We start from the raw sequence: 16,239 nt of genomic DNA on the forward strand, positions 1-16,239 counted from the left end.
TTACCAGAATAAGAGTTATATGAGACTTAATAACTTACCCAGTGTCATAGCAGCTTGTTTGAATGTCCTCTGCTGGATCTGTTCTCTCTACAAAATGCTCCAGTTCGTCATCAGAGTCACACAGTCTAAACTCCTCCCACTCTTCTCTCACACCAACTAACTTCATGTCCTCTCTCACTGCATCCATAAATCTCCTCTTTGGTCTTCCTCTAGACCTCCTGCATGACAGATCCAACCTCAGCATCCTTCTACAGATATATTCACAATCTCTCCTCTGAACACGTCTAAACCACCTCAATCTGTCGTCTCTGACTTTATCTCCAAAACATCTCACATGGGTCTCCCTCTGTATGTGGATAATATATACACACACTGTATATACTGTATATCATCATCATCATCTTTAATCACTAATGGCCATGTATGGCCAAAAAATACATTTACATCTGAATAACACAACATCTGTGAGCTACATAACTCAGTATTTTAGCCACCAGGAGCTAAAGTGTTTGTGCTAAATAACATTATAGATAGCCGTGTCATGAGCTAACCAAAAACTGAACCAAATATATATTGGAGGAAAATTACACCACATTTACACCACAGCTGATTTTCAACAAACGCTATACAAGACATTAGCTTAACCACCAAAAGCTAACATGTTTGGCTAAGCTACATAAGGCAGTATGTTAGCATGTTTATCAGTGTTGTATACACTCACTCACACTGGTGACACACTCACTCATCTTCTATACCGCTTTATCCTGTATTCAGGCTCACGGGGTCCTGGAGTCTATCCCAGGAGGCTTGGGGCACGAGGCGGGGTACACCCTGGACAGGGTGCCAATCCATCAAAGGGCACACACAATTCAATTTTATTTGATTAGCACTTTAAACAATTGTCATTGTCGCAAAGCAGCTTTACACAATCAAAAGAATTATTTAAGTTTGTATGAAATGTGAATGTGTCTGAATCAAAATGATAAGATAGTCCGTGATGAGCAAGCCGCGGGCGACAGTGGCAAGGAAAAACTCCCTGAGATGGTAATAGGGAGAAACCTTGAGAGGAACCACACACACACACACACACACAATTCTTATTCACACACTGTGTTGTATACATACAAACCTAAACTATGTTACATTGAAAGACAATGTTTTATATAAACTGGTCAAAGCTAAAACCAGGAAAAATATAATAATATGAGTTTTATATGATCAGAATAAGGATTATATAAGATTTAATAACTCACACGGAGTCTCAGTGTTGTTCTGAGGTAAAGATAAACTCCTCCCACTGTCTCCCACAGATAAACTCCTCCCACTGTCTCCCACAGATAAACTCCTCCCACTGTCTCCCACAGATAAACTCCTCCCACTGTCTCCCTCAGATAAACTCCTCCCACTGTCTCCCTCAGATAAACTCCTCCCACTGTCTCTCACAGATAAACTCCTCCCACGGTCTCTCACAGATAAACTCCTCCCACTGTCTCCCACAGATAAACTCCTCCCTCTGTCTACCACAGATAAACTCCTCCCACTGTCTCTCACAGATAAACTCCTCCCACTGTCTCCCACAGATAAACTCCTCCCACTGTCTCCCACAGATAAACTCCTCCCACTGTCTCCCACAGATAAACTCCTCCCTCTGTCTCCCACAGATAAACTTCTCCCTCTGTCTCCCACAGATAAACTCCCCCCTCTGTCTCCCACAGATAAACTCCCCCCACTGTCTCCCACAGATAAACTCCCCCCACTGTCTCCCACAGATAAACTCCCCCCACTGTCTCCCACAGATAAACTCCCCCCACTGTCTCCCACAGATAAACTCCCCCCACTGTCTCCCACAGATAAACTCCTCCCACGGTCTCCCACAAATAAACTCCTCCCACTGTCTCCCACAGATAAACTCCTCCCACTGTCTCCCACAGATAAACTCCTCCCACTGTCTCCCACAGATAAACTCCCCCCACTGTCTCCCACAGATAAACTCCCCCCACTGTCTCCCACAGATAAACTCCTCCCACTGTCTCCCACAGATAAACTCCTCCCATTGTCTCCCACAGATAAACTCCTCCCTCTGTCTCCCACAGATAAACTCCTCCCACTGTCTCTCACAGATAAACTCCTCCCACTGTCTCCCACAGATAAACTCCTCCCACTGTCTCCCACAGATAAACTCCTCCCAATGTCCAGAACATTCTGTAGAGCTTCAGAAACCTGTACAGCGTTTGACATCTTCCACACGTGCAGAAAACTAACCAAATCTGTGTGTGTGTGTGTGTGTGTGTGTGTGTGTGTGTGCTGGCGCACGTGTGTTGGGGACGTGGTCTTGTCTATAGATTACTCAGAGTGCTTTCCGTGTAAATAGCGTGTCGGCGTGTCCTGTCTCAGGTCATTATTAGATAATGAAGTGAGACAGAAAGACTGTCCCTCTCCTTAGATTCATACGGGTTACATAAACTGAGAATATTATTATTATTATTATTTTCATGTAAAAGTGGACACTTTAATATTTCTATAGATATATTTCTCATGTCAGAAGCATTTTAAGTTCTTTTTACGGTTACCAAAATAATAAAAAATAAAAATGGTCCACAGACCCCTTAATTAACAGAGAATACTTGTGAGGAGGAATCATATGGGGGTCAGGGAGAAAAGGCTTATGTAAAGTAATGACTCTTTCTTTTCCTTTACCACTTGAAAAAATCCTTCAAATAAGCCCATGTGTGTGATAAAAGTGGTGATTTAGAGTCAGGACTTCCTTTGCTCTTGTCTCAGTATTGTAGGCTGTTACACTGATCTTATCACAATAATGTTCTGTTTGCTAGTTAAATGCGTCTAATAAGTGCAACAATCAGGTTAAAGCAAAACACATGCTCTAGCATTATTGCTGTTCTTATCGTGCTTTTTTTTTTTTTTTACCACTGCAATTTTTTTTCCATTCATAGGTAATGAAGAACAACATACCAACAATGAATGTCATGTAAAGTAGTGGAGTAGAAAATATTTTACCATGAAATGTAGTGGAGTTAAAGTAAAAAATCCCCCAAAATGAAAATACTTGCATGGAGGGCACTGGTGACTCACAGGTTACAGCTCTATGGAAGAAATACTGATTTATAAAGTCTGTTGGATTTAACTAAATCTAATCACTATAAATTGGTCGATATGTGTTCTCTCACTTTTCTTTTTTGACCCTAGTGTGCTGGCATATATAAACAACCAGATTATTATTATTATTATTATTATTATTATTATTATCATTTTTATCAAAGTGCAAATAATATTTGTTAAAAACATGCAATCTTCTGATAATGTTTTTGTTGTTTTAATGTTATGGCTGATTGGTGTATCTTACTGTTGCTTTGGACAAAAATGGCATGGCTATTATAATTAAAATCTAAGGAATGATTTGCCGCCAGTCAGATGTTTTGAGAGACTGTTGTCAGAGAGGACTGCTGCTCCAGGCTTTCTAGGATGCAGGCCGTCAGTGTGGTAGAGCCTAGGACGCTCCCAGAAAACATTCAAGTCATTTATCAATGACTTATAAAAATGTTTAGAATCAGTCTGCTTGTTGTTTTTCCCTACGCATTCATAATCATTAGTCTACTTCTGCCAGGGCACTCTGGAAAACTTTATGCGTGCGGTTGAGTGCTGATTAGACTACGTAGGAAATTAAAGGAGGATTACTGCTCAACATCCAGGAGCCCAAACCTCATTAAATTAAATGAACAAATATTGTAAGTAAATAACAATAGCCCACATTTAGAAAAGCATTTTTATTTAGATTATAAAAATATTCCTGCATCTGTTTTATGTGTTCCAGCTGCCACTGTTCTTATGGCTCTGTCAGAGTAAATCATTCAGTAACAAGCCTGTAAATTTTTAAGTAAAACAGGTACATCTGTATGAATAAATTGATATGATGAGCTAGTGATCAGTGATTTATGTAAACAACTCAGTTCAGATGTAAGTAAATGCTCATTGCTGCTCTGTTTGGGGGAGGTGCATGCTAATGACGATTTGGTCTTCTGTGTGTGTGTGTGTGTGTGTGTGAGGTGTCAAGAGGTCTTACATACTCATGAAAAGTTGTGGATTATTCAGTGAAACAGAGGCTCTGCTAAAAAAAAAAGTTAGGCACATCAGTCACTTAACGCCAAATAAAAGGTCTTTCTGAGTGTTATGATATAGTTGTAAAATGACAGATGTACAAACGGTGCGCACTGAATACTAAACCTAAACCAGGCACAAGGATTAATAAACTAAGATAGCCCCATACCCGTTTTTATTTTTTTTATTAAAATACCAAAGAATATTATTGTGTATAAAGTGATTAAAAACAATGCAATCCATGCTATCATAAGGAAAATCTTAATTTCTTCCATTCCAAGGATTAAAAACAGTAACAATGTCAACTTTAGAATCTAGAATTTAGAAGATTAAATTTACACAAATTTAAAAAGAGGCCTTAATCACTGTAAGTCAGATCCAAGAGTCTTTTAAAGTGTGGAGAGGTACATTACAGTTTCTCTGAATGTATAGGTGAGAACAGCTGATTCACACCTGGGGAGGGTGAATAATTTGCATTTGAATGTTGTCTGGCATTGTAAAGCACACACAGTGACACTAAAAGAACAACAACCAAGGATTAATAGGAATAAGAGGCCCTGATTATACTGCATAACTATTAATTAGTACATCAAAATTCCTCCGTGTTATGGAAATCTTTATGCATGCAGTCAAGCGCTGATTAGACTGTAGAAAATTAAAGAGAAGGAAGTAAACAATAGCCCATGTTTAGAAAAGCATGTTTATTTAGACTATAAAAAAATAATCCTGCATCTATTTTCAGACGTGCCAGCTGCCACTTTTTAGTTAAAAGTTTTCAATACAAATCTTATAATGCCCACATGACATCAAACATTCCCCTTGTTAATATTTTAACTTTTAATTTTACTATTTTAGCTATTACTGTTTCATTTACTTCAAAATAACATTAAAACAAGAACAATAAAACTATATAATAAATATTGTTAATTACATTTGAGCTGTGTAACGGATTCGACCCTAAGTGCACGGGCAGCACCATGAAGCACAGACTCGAGGCGAGATTTTACGGGAAAAAATGGGAAGGAAAGGGTTAAAGGAGGGAGGATGGAAAGGAAGGAATGTGCACGTGCAGGTCTGGTTGGCAGTGCCCCACTGGTACAGGCAGGTGAGCGGTGAGCAGTTTGACTCTGCTCTTTGCAGATGGCCGGACTGCCCCCTCCTAGCTCTCTCTGATGTCCGGCGGCTGGGCGGCTTTCCTTGGCTGGGAACAGGGGCCATGATATGAAGCTCCTTGCGGCCTTTTCCTCCATGGCAGCAGGTCACCATAATCCGGCAGTGAACCCACGGCTGACCACGTCGTGGTGATCAAAGGCATACTCGCTTCTTTGGAGTCCCCTGCATGTCACTCTTCCGTGTTGTCCACTACAACCCACCAGACTCTGAGCTACACTCCCCGCTGTATTTTATAGCGTGGGGTGCAAGCCCAGGATCATTAGCTAGGATAGCTTATCAGCCGTGCATAATTCTGCGGCCCCGCTCCTTCGCATATCTGAGGGGGAGGCCGCCTAACTAGTGAGCGAGGAGCGATATTAATTTGGGCGCACGCCGTGACAAGCTAAAAAACTGTTGTCCTCAAAAATGTAACAGATGAGGACTCATGTCCATCAATCTGATATACAGTATGCTGGAGAAACTCCCAGGTGGGAAGACACTGCTTTGTGTAGTTCAAAGACAAGAAAACCTTTAAAACAAACATCAACAGCCTCCACCAAAGAGTCTGGCCCGCAAATTACAAGATGCGTCACACAGCCGCGATATATTATACTATAAGCATATTATACCAAAGAATGCCAGTTATATCCAAAATACAATACCTTCGCTGTTTGAACCACTACAGAGACATCATAGCCAGCGGTAATTTTCAGAAATTCTTTACAAGGTGAGGCTCTGTTGGAATTTTCTGAAGCTCAAATTATTTAAAAAATATATATAAGAATTAAATGCAGTAGGCTGTTATTATCATCAAAATTTTCCTTGAAAAAATTATGAAAAATTTTAACAAATTACATTTTTACATCCCAGTAGCACCCCTGTCGCGCTGTACCACTGCCGCATAAAAGTGAAATATTAAACAAATTTACAATCACAGTACTAAAATTACAGTACAGATTTAAAATTTCAATTAAATATGAGTTTCTTATTTGCATCGAATTTAAGCAAAGTAAATGTATAACTTTATATCTAGCCTTTCAGAAAACTGACTCTGGGTGTGCATCAGAAAAAAATTTGCCAGATTAATGTGCAAAAACTATATAATAAAACTATATAGGACTACATGGCCTTTATAAGACCCTACTTTTATTTAAGCACACTCACAATGACGAAAACACTTTATGATGTATGTCATAGTGCCGTGGAAAGTGAGAATGGGTTGTGGATAATCTAGATTCCCCTATTGATTATAATGGTATTCTACTCTGTAGTACTATAGTATTTACTAACGTTGTTAATAAATTTTTTAAATTAAAATTAAATACATTTATTATACACCTCTGCAACACTTATTATAATAAATAGCTTTAAATGGTAGTAAAAATACCCTAGCAAGAATATATATGGAGCAGTTATCGGCTATGACACGTTGACTTCTGAGTTTGGAGGCCAGGGTTGGATGGTTGGTTGGAAGCACGTTTGAAGGAGAAGATAACGTCACATACACACACAATCTCTCTGTGCAGATACACCGTGCAGGGAACAACTGAACAACAGGTCTTCACTTCGTAATACACCTGGTGTCATACACACTCGTGTTGCGACCGGCACTAGGACCCAGAAGTAGTTCGGTCGCAAACCAGGAAGCATAAAAGGAGACAAGATGGCGCCTCACATAACTCAGTCATTAAGTTCGCCCATGTCGGTTTAGATTGTTTGTCTGCCATACGTGAATACTCACTTTCTGGGGTTTACTTTCTGATTCGAGTGTGTGTCTATAGGTGTCTATTGTACCACCCTTGTAGTTTCTTCTCCAAAAAAATTGACCCCACTCAGCAGCGATACGGGGTAGGGTACCACGAGCTGCTGGCCATAAAGTGGGCATTGTAAAAATGGCGACACTGGCTCCAGGGCGCCAGAGAACCATTTATCGTCTGGACCGATCACCAAAACCTCATCACCATCCAGGACATAAAACAGCTTAACCCAAGACAGGCGGAGTGGGCATTGTTCTTTGAACATTACAATTTCCATCTATCCTACCGTCCGGGGTCCAAGAACACCAAGGCCGACGCCCTCTCCCGACAACATGAGGAAGACGTCCCCTAGGCGGATCCCGTGCCTGTCCTTCCTTCTTCCAAGATCTTTGCCCCACTCCATTGGAAAATAGAGACAAGGGTTCGGCAAGCACAGGCGGCGGAGAACGAACCGGCAGGTGTGCCGCCTGGGCAACTCTACGTACCCAACGCCATACGAACTGAAGTCATCCAGTGGGGGCATTCCACTCCTCTCTCGGGGCACCCGGGCCCACGACGCACCCTCCAGTTCGTACTGCGTGCCTTCTGGTGGCCTTCCATGGCCAAGGACATCAACGAGTTCGTCCATGCATGCCCAGTGTGTGCCAGGGCCAAGGATACAAATCAACCCACACCCGGGGAACTCCAACCGCTCCCAGTTCCCCGCCGGCCCTGGACGCACATTGCCCTCGACTTCATCACGGGCCTGCCGGTCTCAGAGGGAAAGAACACCATACTAACCATCGTGGATCGATTCTCCAAAGCTGTGCACTTGGTGGCCCTTTCCGGACTCCTGTCAGCTAAACAAACAGCCGAGCTGATGTTAGAGCACGTAGTCCATCTGCATGGGTTCCCAAAGGACATCGTTTAGGACAGAGGGCCCCAGTTCACCCCAGTTCTGATCATCCCAGGTTAGTTCGTGATACCTGGCCATAAATAAAAACGAATATTTAGGCCTAAAAAAAGATGCTTTAAAATCCATCTAAAATCCATTCATCGGTGTGTATAAACCCGCAGCCATAACAAAAGGCAGCGTTTTGATCAGAAGGATGATAAATGCATGCGATTTATCGATAAAAATGCAGACATACCCCCACCCTCCACCCCCAAAAAATACAACAAACACAAATATATAGGCTACTCGCGAGATAAACACTGGCTTTTCCAACACGCCAGCGTGCTCTGATGTGAGCCGATTTATTTAATTCATAATCAGAGAATATACAGTATATATAGAGAGAATTAATATAGAGAAAGCATAATACGACTGTCCATACAGTAAATTAAAGGGAAAGTATCAAATCCAACATATTATCTACATACGGAGGGAGACCCATGTGAGATGTTTTGGACATTAAGTCAGAGAGGACAGATTGAGGTGTTCGGAGGAGAGATTGTAAATATATCAGATGGATGCTGAGGTTGGATCTGATCAAAGATCTGATCAAAGATCAAAGAGGAGATTTATGGATGCAGTGAGAGAGGACATGAAGTTAGTTGGTGTGAGAGAAGAGGATGCAGAGGACAGGGTTAGATGGAGGCAGATGATTCACTGTGGCGACGCCTTAAAGGGAACAGCCGAAAGACAAAGAAGATATATATATGTGGGTCAATGACGTGACGCCCCCTTTTTCTGTCCAGGTTAATTTTATTTTGCAGAAAAAACTAAAAAATACATAAAAATTTCTCATCTACTTGTTATACCTTCTTTACCTACTAAACCACTCTAACTTTTCCAAATTTTTAAGTTTTTCATCATTTTTCTGCTATCCGAAGTGCCAAAACATGATATGGGGCGACCGTCCGGCCTTGACTTTAGTTAGGACAACTGGTTTAAAAACACTTTAAATCAACTTAAATATATCCCTTTTCCTAGTTGGCATAATTTTAAACATGTTTTACGTCCATTGACAAAACTATAAAGCATTTGCTCATATATTTCTATCATGATATACAAACGAATGTTGTCCGAATTATGTTGATTCTATCCATTTCATCCGGGGCGACCATCAACAAACCACAATTTTTGGACCTTTATTTTAAAAAACATCTCAAGGATGGGATACTGCATCAGCCAGACACAAGTGAAGACCCCCTGGAAACAACTGTATAGTAAATCAGTCTCTCTCATATAGTAAGAAAAAGTTGTTTTTTAACGGCTGTGATGTCGAAGTCACTTTTGGTCATCTTGTGGGGCGACCACCCCAAAACTGTGAATTATAATTTTTTTCCACAAATCTATATTTTGATGATAAATTTGATAGTGCTTTGTCACTAGAAGAAGCTAGTTTGGTTTTTGAGGCTAACCGTTAGCCTGTTATACTTGAGTAAACTTGAAAACATCACATGGGGCGACCGAGTATCATGTGGGGCGACCACTGCTGAGTGTTTTAAATGATAGATATATGTCCTATATTTGTAGTTTTCATATTCTATACATCAATTATATACATAGAGTTAATTGTTTAAGTATAATTATTTGTATATTTTATCTTTTTTTTTCTAAATTCAGCCATTTTCCATTCCTTTTATAGGGAGAAACATTTATTTTAACTGGATAATGAAGGAGAATAAATTTATAGAATAAACTTGTGAAATAATGGTTTTCTTCATCAGTTTATCTACTTACTGATATGAGTTCAACTAGTCTTAATGATACATAAAAATGTGAATTCTGAGATATATTACGGTCGCCCCAGATGACTTTTTTAAGGCTATGTTTTATTAACTTAAGTGTAAAAACACTAAAATGACATTTTTTTTTACTTTTCTTTATAAAGGCATGTGTACACTACATTCCAAATGTTTAGAAAATGGCCAAACATATCCATATTTTTGGTATATTAAAGTTGGCTATTAAAAAGTCTTATCCGTCAATGACCCATATATATATTATAAATATAAACTTTTCAGTTTAATTATATTAAAATAAAAAAAGGTGACTTTTATTGTAATACAGGAGAGTTGGAAGTCCTGTGCAGACAACACTTTCTTCTTAAGTGTAATTAATGTATTTTTAATCATTGTTAGGATGGCTGAGGTCCTTCACAATCTTTCTGGCCTTGGTCCAGCTGTAGATTGAGTGCAGGTCAGGGAGCTCGGTGCGGATGATGCGCTCAGCTGATCGCGCCACCCTCTGTAGAGCTCGTCTGTCCTGCATGGTGCTGTTCCCGAACCAGGTTGAGATGTTTCCCGTCAGGATGCTCTCTATGGTGCAGGAGTAAAAGTTCCTGAGCACCTTGGAGGGCAGTCCGAGGTCTCTCAAGTGTCTGAGGTGGTAGAGACGCTGCCGGGCCTTTTTCACCACGGTGTTGATGTGACAGGACCATGACAGGTCCTGCGTGATGTGAACACCGAGGTATTTGAAGCTGTCCACTCTCTCCACTGGGCTCTCGTTGATGACGGGGGTCTGGTAGTTCCTCTCCTGCTTAGTGCTGAAGTCCACTATCAGCTCCTTTGTCTTACTGACGTTTAGAAGGAGGTTGTTCCTCTGGCACCAGTTCTCCAGATTCCTAATCTCCTTCAGGTAGGCCGTCTCGTTGTTATCAGAGATCAGGCCCACCACGACGGTGTCGTCAGCAAACTTAATGATGGTGGTGGAGCTGGAAGTGGCCACACAGTCATATGTGTACAAAGAGTACAGCAGGGGGCTCAGAACACACCCCTGGGGGGCTCCAGTGCTGAGAGTGATGGAGGCTGAGACATGTCCGCCCATCCTTTCTGCCTGTGGTCTGCCAGTTAGGAAGTTGGAGATCCACTGACACATAGATGAGCTGAGTCCCAGGTGCTCCAGCTTGGTGGTGAGTGTGGAGAGAATTATGGTATTAAATGCAGAGCTGTAGTCGATGAAGAGCATTTAAACATAATTCCCCCTTCGAGTGTCCAGGTGAGTGAGTGATGTGTGGAGTAGATGAGAGATGGCATCGTCTGTGGAACGATTTTGACGGTATGCGAACTGTAGTGGGTCCAGTGTGTCGGGTAGTGAAGAAATGAAGTCTCTGACCAGGCGTTCAAAGCATTTCATTACTACTGAGGTGAGAGCTACAGGGCGATAATCATTGAGTGAAGCAGGATGTGGTTTCTTTGGGACAGGAACAATAATGGACTCTTTGAAGCATGTGGGGATCACCGACTGAAATAATGAGATGTTGAATATCTCAGTGAACACAGGTGCTAGCTGGTCTGCGCAGGCTCTGAGGATACGACCTGAGATGCCGTCTGGTCCTGCTGCTTTCCTGGTGTTCACTCTCTTGAAGGCTCTCCTCACGTCATGCTCTGTGATGATGAACGCGCTTCCGGTGCTGGCAGTGCCTTTCTGTCTGCAGCCGTTAGCGCCGCTAGCATTAGCATCGCTAGCATCTTTAGCTGCAGCCTCGAAGCGATCATAGAAAGTGTTCAGCTCATCTGCCAGAGTCACGTCTGCGTTCGTCATACCAGATGTTGGTGCTTTATAGTCCGTAATTGTCCTTAATCCCTGCCACAGGCTCCTAGAGTGACTCTGTTGGAGTTGTGACTCTAGTTTTCTCCCGTAGCGCTGCTTCGCCTCTTTTACCGCCTTCCGGACGTTGTATGACGCAGCCTTGTACGGTTCCATGTCCCCCGACGCGTGTCCTGTGTTGTAGGCAGCGGTGCGAGATTTCAGAGCGTCGCGGATGGTTTTATCCACCCACGGCTTCTGGTTGGGAAACGTTTTAATAGTAGACAACAGTGTGTGTTTTAGTTTTTAGCATGTGTGTGTGTAAGAGAGACATTTACCACACACTTATTTCATGATATAAACAACAGCTGAAGATAATATAACACTCTCTCTCCTTTGCGCGGCGGCTGTTGGTACGGTTCGTCTGGATTCACTGTGAGTTTTACGGAACACCGTCATTGAGGATGAGAGATGAGTTGTGTAACTAAATCATTCACTAATCTCTGGCCTGATTGGTGATTTAATAGTGTTTTGTGTTTCACTGTTTGAGTGACTGATACAGTAATCAGGGATTGTTGTAAGTAAATAAGTCATCTTTGTGGTGATAATGTTATGGCTGATAAGTGTATGTGGTCAAAGTATTTGTGGACATGTAATTATGAACAAACATTTGGTACTAAAGGAAAATTAAGGATGTTTTGAAACATAATACAATAAATAGTATTATTTATTTACTTATTAATTTTTCAATAGTATAAAATCATGAGTTGTGTATAACAGTACAATGCTGTCATGATAAGGAAAATCTTACTACTTTAAACACTATAATTATATTTTATAAATGTCTAAAAGTCATATATATTTTTTTAAAGACAACTGAAACTGAAAGATAAAATGAAACTTATCCTTAATTTATTAATCCACGCGCTCGGTTTAGTATTCAGTGCTCACGCTTTGTTCGTTTTGTTCCAAATAAATATAAATAAATAATAATACCAAAAACTGTTATTCCACAGTGATGTGTAATTTAAGATAAAATGACAGTAATTAAGTAATTAAGAGTGAATGCTTTTACACAGCGTTTCACATGTACTGTACAGCAATGGACCCAAATTCAGACGTCTCAATAAAAAAAAGACCCGATTTCACAATTCTCACCTCCTTTATTCCTGTAGGATAAACGTTGTGATATTCCTGTAGGATAAACAAAGGCAGGTGTTGATCGCTGTGGGCAGTGAGAGCAGGCACAGAGGCAGAGGAGTGTGTAATCAAAAAAAAAAGAGTCTTTAATGAACATTAAACACAAAGTATAAATAAAGACACAAACAAAGGAACAAACAATACTTAACTCTATGCTAACAGGGGCTCTCTGGCAAGACACAGACTGGAGGACAAACACACGTCCTGTGGCGAGACACAGGAAGGGGGACAAATGACACATCCTGTGGCGAGACACAGGCAGGAGGAGGACAAACATAACAGGACACACAAACTATGCGTGGAGCTGAAACTGGACACTAGAGAGAGGGGAGACACTAGAGACGGGAGAGAGACGGGACTAGGGCTAAAGACATGGCAGTCAGCTAGGCATCGCTTTTAGCTAAACATGGTTAAGATTCCTCTGAACCATGGCAGTCAGCTACACATACACCTAGCTAAACATGTCTTCAACCCCAACATGCACTAAGCTACACTTACCTAATAGCTTAACACACACTAGGGAATGGGGGCACAGAAACACAGACGGAGGATACCCAGTGGCTAGGCGAGGCGGCCCTCTAAGGCTAAGCGAGGCAGCACTAACAAGCTAGTCGGTACTCCAAAGCTAGGAGGGGTGGCACTCTAAAGCTAGGCGCACTGGGACACTAGGGGGATAGGAGACACAGGACAGCTAGAGACACAAAGGGGCTATGGCTAGAAGCATGCTAGTTAGCTCAGCATAGATTTTAGCTAAACACGCTCCTAGCCAAACACACACCTAACTACTTACCTGTCTCTAGCTAAACACATAAGAACACAGGAAGGACAAAAACCACAGTACCTACATACTTAGGACAGGACTCAATCAGCTCCACTAACACAGACACACAAAACATACACAGAAACATTGCCAATAAGAGAGCCCAAGTCAACACAACTTAAATCAAAATACAAACTAAACAAAGAACAAAACAGAACAAAATGCCCACACAAGTGACAGTGGTAAAACCAAAAAATGCTCGACCCAGTTTCCCAGTCTAAACAGCTATTTATAGATGGATTGATGGCTACCTCGGTTCAGGTGTGCACTCGCATCACCTGACCGAGGTGCCTGCTGGGAAACTGAGTCAGCCAACAAAAAACTACAAAATGAAAAACAGTGACCTCTAGTGGTGGACCCTTACAAAAGTGAAATAACATCTCGGCCAACATGTCCTGTAACCTTGTATGAAAAAACAATTTTTCAGGCCTTTGTGCGACGGCTTTGTGTGAATACACATCTATTAGACTGAATATATCCTGCTTTTCTCATGTAGTTATACATTTATACAGAATGTTACAGACACAAGACAAGTAAATGTATTCAGTTTATTGAATACCATGTTTACGTTGGTGGGGCATTTACAGTATACAGTACATTTGTTTATCATTTAAAGAATAAACAGATGTGATTATTACAGTATATTATTTAGGGCCCAAACACTATAAGGTGCCGGACTCTCTCGTTTTCCTAAGGATTATTTTATTTTCCACCCTTTTGGACTTTGTGGGTCTTAACATGCTCAAAAACTCATGAAAATTAGCAGAGAGGTTGGAATCTGCTGCCATTAGGATGCCTGAGAGTCTCGTGGCCCCCAGGGGCCCCACATTAGATTTTGCTGCATAGCTCATACACACTTTCATGTAGGCACATGAAACTCGGTACACATTTAGATCTCATTGAGCCGAACAACTTTTATTTATACGATCGTCACCAAACCGGGCCGATGTGATCTAAAGTCACTGAGGATGTAAAATTATAGAGGGATTTTCGATTTCAAACGGGTCAGATGTGATCTGTGGCCTATTCAACACACATACACATCACAAATGTTAACACTCAAACACACATCTCTCTCATGCACGCACATACACTCATACATGCACAAACACATTCATATTACACACATACACACAAACATCTCTCACTCTCACACATGCACACACACACACAGACACAGTTGACATGACAAATATTTAGGGCCTAAACTGACATCATCCCTATATAGTGTGTGACGTGTGAAGTGTTTTGTGCGATGGCGATGGCACAGGGTGCTTGGGCCCGTCATCGCTGCTTGCAACTATATTCTTATAGGGGGCAGAGGTGAGCTGCTGCCACAATGGAGGAATGAAGGTCCTCTGGTTTTCCAGCTGTTTCAGTCTCTGGGTCACAGCCTCCAGCTGAGTCCTTAGGGCCGTGATTTTAATCTAAATCTGACTGGCAGCACAAACCTCACACAGCCCCGCCTCCTCGGGTTGGGCCGGCCGTTCTTCCACAGTGGAAAATGAACAATCATTAAATCCCCATCAGCCCACATACTGTACACTGTCACTATGTGTTTAAGGGCTCTTGATAACACTTAATTCCTGGTTTGTTTTACTTTAAATATGATGTAATAGAGACAAGCCTCTTCATATCCTTCTGCTCTAATGTTATCATGATGTAATTTGACACTGTGCCGGTTCACACACACTCTCTCGTCTAAACATACACACAGACATTAAAACAAGAGTGTGTGTGAACCAGCACAGTGTCAAATTACGTGCACACACACACACACACACTGCTCTACACAGAAACTCTGCTCTGTCGCGATTCTTTTCAGAGGTAAAGTTCAGGTTCATTTGTTTGTTTGTTTTATTTACAGCAGTGATTCTGTAGTTTGCGCTCACACGAGTGTCATTAGCGATCTTTATTACTAATTTTCCAGACAAAACAGTGTAGCGGGAGAGAGAGGTTGATTTATGACAGCTGTTTACGTAAGTGTAGTCCAGTGCGGGAGATGCATTGTGGGTAATGCAGTCCGGTGTGTGTGAACGCGAATGCGAGATGTAAACTAGGATATAGAGCCTGAGTTTTGTTCTTCAGTAGTTTTTTTAGTTGGATTTAAGTGCAGGATCCACCCGAAAGTTTGTAATATAACCTGACAATGCAGAAAATAAAAGAACGGGCATCGAGCAGTTTGTCCATCTCATCATTACACGAGCATGAATTAACGGGCTGTTACACTGATGCGAGCAACGTTAAAATAAAGCAGAGAAGCTTTAATAATTTCGTAGAGAACAACAGTCTTTCCATTAATATGTGTGTGTGTGTGTGTGTGTGTGTGTGCTCCTGCATTCGTCACACTTGCACACCAGCAGGTCATCCTCAACCTCTGACTCTTCCTCCTCTAATCCCTCCTCATTGTCACCCGACTTCTCTCCTCCTGATCACCGTCATTGTTAAATATAAATATAAAAAAGAGCTTTATGTGCAGTATATTGTCTCGACAAACACCTAAACTTTGAGTAATGTATCAAAAAAGCTTTTTATACCAGAGCTGTAAAAAGTTGTGATTGAAACAGTGTCGCAATTTAGTTTTTCAACAAATAAAAATGTTGTCAATAGGTTCCCATGTGTGTTAACATGAGCCAAAAGGGGACAAAACAAGTGTGTGTCTGTCCTCTTAAAGACACCTGTGTGTTTAGGTATGAGAGAGGAGTGTAGAAATGTGCTGAACTCTATTTTTTACACAAATT

The 16,239-nt window shown here is 41.3% G+C and overlaps 1 protein-coding gene across 1 annotated transcript in view; it reads left to right on the forward strand.

The window, feature by feature from the left end:
* The window catches only part of LOC128514853 (uncharacterized), a 143,982-nt gene that overhangs the window by 35,239 nt on the left and 92,504 nt on the right, over positions 1 to 16,239 (forward strand). The window lies entirely within an intron of this gene.

This window comes from Clarias gariepinus, chromosome 27 (assembly GCF_024256425.1).
Source record: "Clarias gariepinus isolate MV-2021 ecotype Netherlands chromosome 27, CGAR_prim_01v2, whole genome shotgun sequence".
NCBI lineage: Eukaryota > Metazoa > Chordata > Actinopteri > Siluriformes > Clariidae > Clarias > Clarias gariepinus.